This window comes from Colobus angolensis, unplaced genomic scaffold (assembly GCF_000951035.1).
Source record: "Colobus angolensis palliatus isolate OR3802 unplaced genomic scaffold, Cang.pa_1.0 Scaffold48, whole genome shotgun sequence".
NCBI classification, from domain to species: domain Eukaryota; kingdom Metazoa; phylum Chordata; class Mammalia; order Primates; family Cercopithecidae; genus Colobus; species Colobus angolensis.
In genome coordinates this window covers 8,849,566-8,858,639 of record NW_012118265.1, presented here as the reverse complement: position 1 = coordinate 8,858,639, position 9,074 = coordinate 8,849,566, and the positions used below count along the sequence as shown (strand labels likewise).

Genomic DNA, 9,074 nt, shown 5'->3' with positions numbered 1-9,074 from the left:
GATCTCTTACAGTTTTCTCCTGTTATTCATTGTGTTTAATGCAATACTGTAAACTTTGAATAACACTATGGGACCCATAAAAAATGCCAGTAGTGATGCTAGAAGTGCTCCTAGGACACAGAAAAAAGTTATAACATTACAAGAAAAATTTAATTACTTGATATGTACCATAGATTGAGTTCTGCAGCTGTAGTTGTTCGTCATTTCAAGATAAATGAATCAAGTGTAAGAACCAATGTAAAAAGAGAGACAGAGAGAGAGGAAAAGAGACAGAGAGAGAGAGGAAAAGAGAGAGAATTCCTAAAGCCCTTGCTGCAGCTACTTCAGCATGCATAGAAACCTTGCACTTTTTTTTTGACCGGGTGCAGTGGCTCATGCCTGTAATCCCAGCACTTTGGGAGGCCGAGACGGATGGATAACCTGAGGTCGGCAGATCGAGACCAGCCTGACCAACATGGAGAAACCCTCTCTACTAAAAATACGAAATTAGCTGGGGGTGGTGGTGCATGCCTGTAATCCTAGCTACTCAGGAGGCTGAGGCAGGAGAATCACTTGAACACGGGAGGTGGAGGTTGTGGTGAGCTGAGATGGTGCCATTGCACTCCAGCCTGGGCAACAAGAGCAAAACTCTGTCTCAAAAAAAAAAAAAATCCTTTTATCTTGTATTGAAAATGTAGTTTTTATGTGGATACAGGATTGCTACAAGAAAGGCATATCTATGAACTCTAATATGATTTGAGAAAAACCTAAGTCATTACATGACAATTTAAAGCAAAGGTGAAGGATGTAAAGCTGGAGAAATTAAACCAGCAAAAGATGGTTTGACAATTTTAGAAAGCAGTCTGGCTTTCAAAAAAGTCAAGATAACAGAAAAAGCAGCTTCTGCCAACCAAGAGGCAGCAGACAAGTTCCCAGAAGTAATTACGAAAATCACTGAGGAGAAAGGATATCTGCCTGAACAGCTTTTAAATGCAGATCAAAAGTCTTATTATAGAAAAAAAAGCCACAAAGAACATGTATTATTAAGAAAGATAAGTAAGAACTAGGATTTAAGACAAGGAGGAATAGGCTAACTCTACTGTTTTGTGTAAATGAAGTTGGGTTTATGATCAAGACTACCCTTATCTAAAAAGCCACTAACCCTCAAGCTTCGAAGGGAAAAAGTAAGCACCTGCTGGCAGCCTTTGCTTGTACAACAAGAAGACCTAGACAACAAGAACTCTTTTTCTGGATTGGTTTCATTGATTATTTGTCCTTGAAGTCTGAAAGTTCTTTTGATATTAGACAATGCTCTTGGACACCCACAATCCAGTGAGTTCGACAGTGAAGATGTCAAAGTGGTCTACTCATCCCTGAAGACAACATCTCTAAGTCAGCCTCTAGATCATAGTGTCATAAGGACTTTTAAGGTTCATCACACATTCTACTCTATGGAAAGAATTGTCAACACTATGAAAGATAACTTATGATAAAGAGAACATCATTAAAGTCTGGAAGGATCACTCCATTAAAGTTGCAATCATTGTTATAGAAAAGCCACAAAAGCCATCAAGCCTGAAATAAATTCCTGCTGGAGAAAACTGTCAAGGTGTGCATGACTTTACAGGATTTACAACAGAGCCAATCGAGGAAACCATGAAAGAGATTGTGGATAAGGCAAAAAGATGAGGGATAAAGAAGCCTTTCAAAATACAGATTTTGGAGAAATTCAAGCATGAATAGACACACCACAGGAATTAACAAAAGATGATTTGATCAGTGCCAGGCGATGAGGAAGAAGACATAGAAGAAAGAAGAAATGCCAAGAAACAAATTTATATGAGACAATCTGGCAGAAGCATTCTGATTGTTCAAGATTGCTTTTGATTTCTTTTATGACATGGACTCTTATGGGCATTGAACCTAAAGCAAACAGTGAAAGAAGCTTTGGTGACATATAGAAACATTGTTAGAGAGTTGAAAAAGCAAAAAATGTCAGAAATTACAATATATTTCCTCAAAGTTATGCCAAGTATGACAGCCTCTCCTGCCTCCCCTTCTACCTCCTCCCCCTCTTCTGCCTCTGCCTCTAAGTCAGCAATACTAACTTGCTCCCCTTCCTCCTCCTGCTCAGCCTACTTGACATGAAGATGATGAGGACAGAGGCCTTTATGATGAGCCACTCCTACTTAAATGAATAGTAAATATATTTTTTCTTCCTTGTGATTTTTCTTAACATATTTTCTAGCTTTAATGCGAGAATACAGTATATGATACATATCACATACAAAATATGTGTTAATTGATTATGTTTTCGTAAGGCTTCTGGTTAACAGTAGGCTACTAGTAGTTAAGTTTTTGGGGTGTCAAAAGTTTTGTGCTGATTTTTGATTGGGCGGAGATCAGCACCCCAGACCCCATATCATTCAAAGGTCAACTTTAGTTCAGAATCATTGTCTAGCAGTTATTCAAAGTTCTGATTATTTCTTTTCCTTCAATGCACAGTTACTCTTTTAAGAGGCCATGGGTCACTTTAGGGAAAGCTGAGAGAAAAATTAACAGTATAAAATTTTGGTAGTGTACCAGGTTTCTTCCTTAGAGGGACCTGGTCTCTTCTCATTCAAGGAGTTCTAGGTCTGCAAATGGCTCAAGTCTGGGAGTTAATTGAAGGGCTGTGACTCTCTGTCTTTATGAGTCAGACTTTTGTTCACTATCTGCTTATACAAATCAAGTAAGAATTTAGTAGGCTTCCTATCTATTTCACTTCTAGGAACACATTATTAACTAGCTATCCTCATAGTTCTCTGAGAATCAGACTATTCTGGTTGCTGTTGTCCTTTATGGCAACTATGGCCACCTTGCCTCTGGCAGTTGAGTGCTGACACAAGATTCAATTGCTTCCATTGCATTTAGGTTTTCTAATTGTGAACTGACTGCAGTTCACACTCTAGGGTTTGGCCTACAGAGAAGAGCAATCATGGATGTCTTCAAGGATGCTAGGAATCCCCTCACAAATTTGTTTCTCAAAATAAATTTAGAAAAAGCTAGGTCTTAAATGACAAATCCACTCTGACATTCCAATTTCTCTAAGCCTTTGAATCCCTTCCTCTACATTAAAGCAAAGGAGATTAGGCAGGTGGGCTGTCTTGTGAACCATGTTTCAGCCAACCAACCACCAGACAGATAGACCCCTTTCTTACTCTCTGAGCAGCATCAGTAAATGCAGAATCTCTGCTTGGTGGGCCTATATCAATGAAGTCAGCCTCATCCAATTTTATGCTCCTTCTACCACTATCTGACACCCTTAATATCCATTCCTATATGTGTTCCCTTGATTTCTGCTTGTATAAATTAGAAAACATAAACAGTTCTTTTGGAGTGTTGTATACCTCCTCATGAGTCTGCTGGGACTTGAGTCTAGTTATAGCTCTAGAAGCAAAAAGGGGCAGTAGGAGTGGGCCCTGAGGAGAATTTATATTTTCTTGAATGGGTACTGCCTTATGGGAGGCCATTATCATTTCCTCAGGCAGTACAGGCTCAATTCCCTCAGATGGAGGCAGATAGGCTGATACAACTGGGGGCTAGTGGGCAGGCTGCTTTTGCTGGGGGTGAAGAGACCTCTTCCACTGGCAAAGATTTACCCGAATTTAGGACTCAATGTCCCCAACTTCATTAGTGTCTTTCCATATGTCCCCATCTCAACTTACAGGATCCTATTTATTCCCAATGAATATCCTCACTATAATAGTAGATACTGCGTGAAGCTGGGAGTTCAGCTTGTGTTGTAATTCAGCCAATCACAAAATAAGGTCTTGTGTCTCCATCTGAGAAGGTTAACAGAGTACCCAGTTCCTTACTTGTTATAAGTGGTTGATTAGGAGTATCCAAGGCAGATATTTTGCATATCTCTATAAGCAGATAATGCCATAAACTGTCAGTGCCTTTTTTTTCCACTACTGGAAAGAGTCGTTAGCATTTTAAAATCTAATTAGAGAGCCAATCCCAGAAACCCCAAAATCAATTGAGAAAAACACAAAAAAAATTCTGTTAAGAACCACCGTCAGTACCAAAGTCTGTATTATCAGTCAGGGTTCTCTAGAGAACAGAATCAATAGGATATGTGTACACACACACGCCACACACGCGCACACACACACACAATATGGAAATTTGCTCACAAGATTATGGAAACTGAGAAGTCCCATTATATGCCATCTTCAAGTTGGAGAACAAGCAAAGCCGATGGTGTAATGTACTCCAAGTCTGAATGCTTGAGAACCAAGGGAGTTGATAGTTTACTTCCCAGTTCAAGGCTGAAGGTAGAGAGAAAATTAGCTCTTTCTCTTCTTTTCTGTTCTATTCAATCTCTTAATGGATTAGATGATGCCTCCCACATCTATCCAAAGAGGATGCATCTTCTTTACTCAGTCTACTCTACTTATTAAAATGCTAAAGTTTTCCAGAAACATCCTCACAGCCATACCCAGAAACAATGTTTTGCCAGCGATGTGGGCACCCCTTGATCTAGTTAAGTTGGCACATAAAATTAATCATTAGTGTCTGTCAAGTACGTTCCAGGCGTGTGTGTGTGTGTGTGTGTGTGTCAGAGAGAGAGAGACAGAGACAGAGAGAGAGAGAGAGAGAGAGAAATATGCTAATCTCAAGGGAAATCAGATGACTCCTCAATGTCAGTTGGCATATGCATGATTCTCCTAGAAATCATTCTGCCATGAGGAATGAGATGAGCAGCATGAGAAGGCTCTGCCACATTTGACAAACGTGAATGATACCTTTGCAGATCTGTTTCCTTAAGCCAGAAGATTATATAAACACTTAAGAATTTTAGAATTTCCATACCAGTTTGACAGCCTAATATTCTCATTTCACAAAGGTGAAATGACAGTGCCACGGGAACCGATGAATAGGTTTTAAAATAGAATGAAGCTTTTATAACTCTCTATAAGATATTGGCTTGAACCTCCTTTCATTTTATTTAGAGATAAAGATTCACCTCTAAAGCTAACTGTACTCTTGATTCAACAAAAATCTACAGACCTAACTCTGTTGTATGGGATGCTCACTTCCTGTTTTATACAAAAAAAGTCTGTAAGTGTCAAAGAAAATTTTCTTTAAATCAGTTTGTATACATCTAATGTTATGGCCAATCTGCCTTTGCAAAAAGTGGTCCAATGCTGTATTGATTTGCATATGTGCAAAAATACAGAGATCACCATTGGCTCTGTGCCATGCAGCTGGTCTGTGTACACGTAACCTTGGGATTTCACTGTTACTGTAATGAGTTGGTTGAATGAATGAAACTGTTGGGGTTTTATTTAAGAATCTATTTTTATTTGGTGCTCATATTTCTAGCTTGCATTAACCAGGTTGAAAAAAATGAACCAGTGGACTAAATAGAATAATTATGAATACAAATGAGGTTTTGATGCAGACATTTCATGATTTAGTTTCATGAGATGTTTATTAATTATTAAGTGGTGAAAAGGGCTTCATGGTCAAATAAGTTTGGGAAAAGTTGAGCTTAGTAAAGTTAAACAAATTTCTTTACTGAAAGATTACTCAGAATTATTAATATGATAATGTGCATTGTGAATCACTAAAAAAGGAGCTATATCTATCTATCTATATATAAATATATAGATAGATAAGGACGTGTGTGTGCATGTGTGTGTGTGTGTGTAATCACACCAAGAAATTTGAGGTACACAATTTGGGAAATACTGGTCTGGAGAAAAGTACTAGTACTGAGAATCAGTACCTTGGTCTGGCACCTAGTTTGAGTCATTAGCTCACTGTGGGATCTTATTCCAGTCTTAGCCTCTAAAGGCTGTTTTTTTTTCCTCTCTAAAATTAGGAGACTGAACTGTATGACCTTTCAGTCCTTTTGCGGTTCTAAGAAACAAGTCTTGTTTTACAGAAGGATATTATTAACCTTGTTGACATCAACCACAAAATGTATACTAAGTATCACCATCTTTTCTTAATGTTATATTATGGATCCACAAGCCATGAGTTTATCTTAAACCCTTCTTTAACCTGTGACTCAGCATTTTAAAATAACAAATGCTTACTGAGTTTACTTCTTCTGCTATTTAGATCAAAGCCATTCATATACTTTAACTGGTGTTTCCTAGTTCTTATTTTGCTGGATTTGGGGTGAACCTACATCAAGGAATCTACTTTGTTTTTGGCTGCCACCATAAAGTGGCTCTTTTCTGAATTCAAAGACCTGAGGTCCCTTAGTCATCTTGAAGTAAATTCTGTTTAGCACCCTGCAACACTCAATGTCAAATCGAGTAACACTGACCAAAGTAGATTAGAATCCTAGTTAGGTCTCTCCAAATAATTTGCCTTCTTAGGGATATCTGGTTCTAGGGTACAGTCTAAACAATGTCATTTGGTTTGGAGTCCAAGGACAAGATGGCATCTGAATTCACGGAGGCAAAGGCTGTGGTCCTCTCAGTATGGACCAACATCTCAGCAGCTCCTGTTTGGATACCATGGCACTACTTTCTGGCATGATAAATTTTTACCATCATTCTGGTGGCCCAGATGAAATTTGGCATTCTTTTTTGTATATTTTTCCCCTTTGCTTAAACATCTCATGGGACATAACTACCATTTAGACAGTCATTCTTTCCAGTTTATGGCAATAACCAGTGAAGATGAAACAGGTAGATATTTTCTTGCCAAATATTGATTAAAATGGATGTTTTAGTTGACAGAAAAAATATCTGCAAAACATAATACATTTTAGTTTATTTACAGAAATTACCTCAAAAATAAAGTTCAGAAGAATTTTATACCAGGGATCTCAACTTTTTAAAGAAGAAAGGATAGACAAGAGTTGAAAAATATTCTTCACAATATTGTATGTCTGGTGAAACTTAACATTTTTAAGAAAAATGGCGTGAATAAAACAATGGTATTAGTCTTCTTTTTTTTTTGGAAAACATATACACATGTGCGATTTGAAAAGAACCAGTTTTTGGTAGGCCAGTGGGCATGGGTACTTAGCAAATGCCTGTGCTATTGCTTCAACTATTATGATTCATTCTAAGTCAGAGCCAAGAATATGGTCTGGTTTATGTGTCATGGTTCCTTCTTTTTAACATTCACTCTTATCTGTACCCTTTCCTAAGGGAGAGAAATATGCTAATATTAAGGGAACTCACGTAACTCCTTAATGTTGGTTGGCATAGGCATGATTCTACTAGAAATCATTCTGCCTTGAAGGCTGAGATGAGTAGTATCAGTGCACCCAATGAAGGGCTCTGACACATTTGAGAAAAGCAAATGTTCTCTCCAAATCATACATGTGAATATGTTTTTCCAAAAAAGGAGTACTAATACCATTGCTTTATTCATGTCATTTTTTCTTAAAAGTGCTAAGTTTTTCCAGACATACAATACCATGGAGAAGATTTTTCAACTCTTGCCTATTCTTTCTTCTTTAAAAAGTTCAGATTCCTGGTATGAAATTATCCTTAGCTTCATTTTTGAGGTAATTTCCGTAAATCAACTGAAATGTATTATGTTTTGCAGATAATTTCCTTTTCTAAGGAAACCAACAATGTATTTAATCAAAAGCAAATATTTCTTCTGCCTGCTTTTTGTTGGGTCCACATAGCATAATTTGAAGAGAATGACTAGTTGTGTTAAAGAAAAAGAAAAATTATATTAATAAAATGCTCTTCCTCTACGTTGGTCCCACAATGATTGTCTGGGTCAGTCTGCGGGGTAATCATGACTATCCTTCTCAGAATAGTTTCCATATGTTCCCCTTTGTCTCAGAGCAATATCTTAATCTGCTGGCATGCTATTTCCTCAGGAAAGCATGCTTGGCTTTTCATAGGATCAGGTGCAATGATTCCCTTTCTGGGATTAATGACCCCCAAGTGTCCTGGGAACAGGCAAACTGTGGCCTGATCTGGTCAGGCCAGGCCCATCTTAGAACCAAGCAATTATTCTTTGTCCTTGTGTAGTGTTCAGCCACTTACAGTTTCTCTGTTTATTCTTCTCAATATCTCTTCCCTGATTGATGCATAGGACATATAGCTCGGGCTTTCCTCTTGGTTTAGAAGTTGAATACGATGGAGCAAGAGGGGTGGGTGGGTGAGTAGCAGGAGACCTTAGAGGCAGTGCAAAGTTTTGACAAAATAGTGAAATAGTTGAACAGAAGAAGAAGCGGCAATTTCTTTATAGAATTTCCACTCTTTCTCTCTCTCTCACTCTCTCTCTCCCTCCCTCCCCTGCCCTCTCTCTCTCACATGCACACATACACACACACACACACACTCACATACACTCATGCACACTCTCCACCCCCTTCTCTCTCTTCGTCTCCCCATGGCCTCTCCTGAATCTTCTTTTTATTCTCTACTAACTATCAATCAATCTATCCTATGGTTTTATTTTTTTCTTAAATATCCATTGATAATATTAAAAGTTATGATCTCTTCAAAATTATTTGCATCTTATCTAGGACTCAAGATCAAAAGCCTTAAGAACTTAATAAAAGCAAAGCAAAAAGGTTACAGAAAAAGAATTGATTGTAGCCTTTTCTAGCTCCTTTGCTTTCTGCTGCTCTGCAATAGGCAGGAGGAGGAGGAAATGAAGAAAAGAAGGAGGAGGAGGAAGAAGAGGAGGAGAAGGAGGAGGAGGAGAACCTGGCTGCAGCTGCCCACACTCTTCTTGGATGCTGGAGACCATGAGGTGGTAACAGTGCTAGGTGACTTTGGAGTGACCTTATAATGGCCTTGCCTTCCACTACATCTCCTCCCAGAGCCCAAGAGGCCCTGAGCCTGTGGCACCCAGCACTGAAATGGGGAGCAGGCAGCCCAGTCAAAGTGAGCTTGGAAAAAGACCTTCGTACCTCAGATGTTGATTATAGCCTTTGGGATATTGATCAGAAGATTTGGTTAAGCTTCTGACCCATGGAAATGTGAGGGAGGCAAGATGGCTGACTAGACGCAGTGAGAAAGAACATCTGCCACCAAGGGACCAGGAAATCCAGAGGACTGGTGCATTCCAAGCAGATGTTCAGAGAGAAGACATTGAAAATAAATGGAGGGAGG

General features: G+C 38.7%; 1 long non-coding RNA gene across 1 annotated transcript; it reads right to left on the bottom strand.

The window, feature by feature from the left end:
* Positions 1-6,507: 6,507 nt before the first annotated feature.
* Positions 6,508-8,700, bottom strand: LOC105523939. Its single transcript, XR_001003672.1, has 2 exons — positions 7,998-8,700; positions 6,508-6,731 (listed from the first exon to the last, which is right to left on the bottom strand). It is a non-coding gene; the product is annotated as an uncharacterized LOC105523939 (long non-coding RNA).
* Positions 8,701-9,074: the final 374 nt, after the last annotated feature.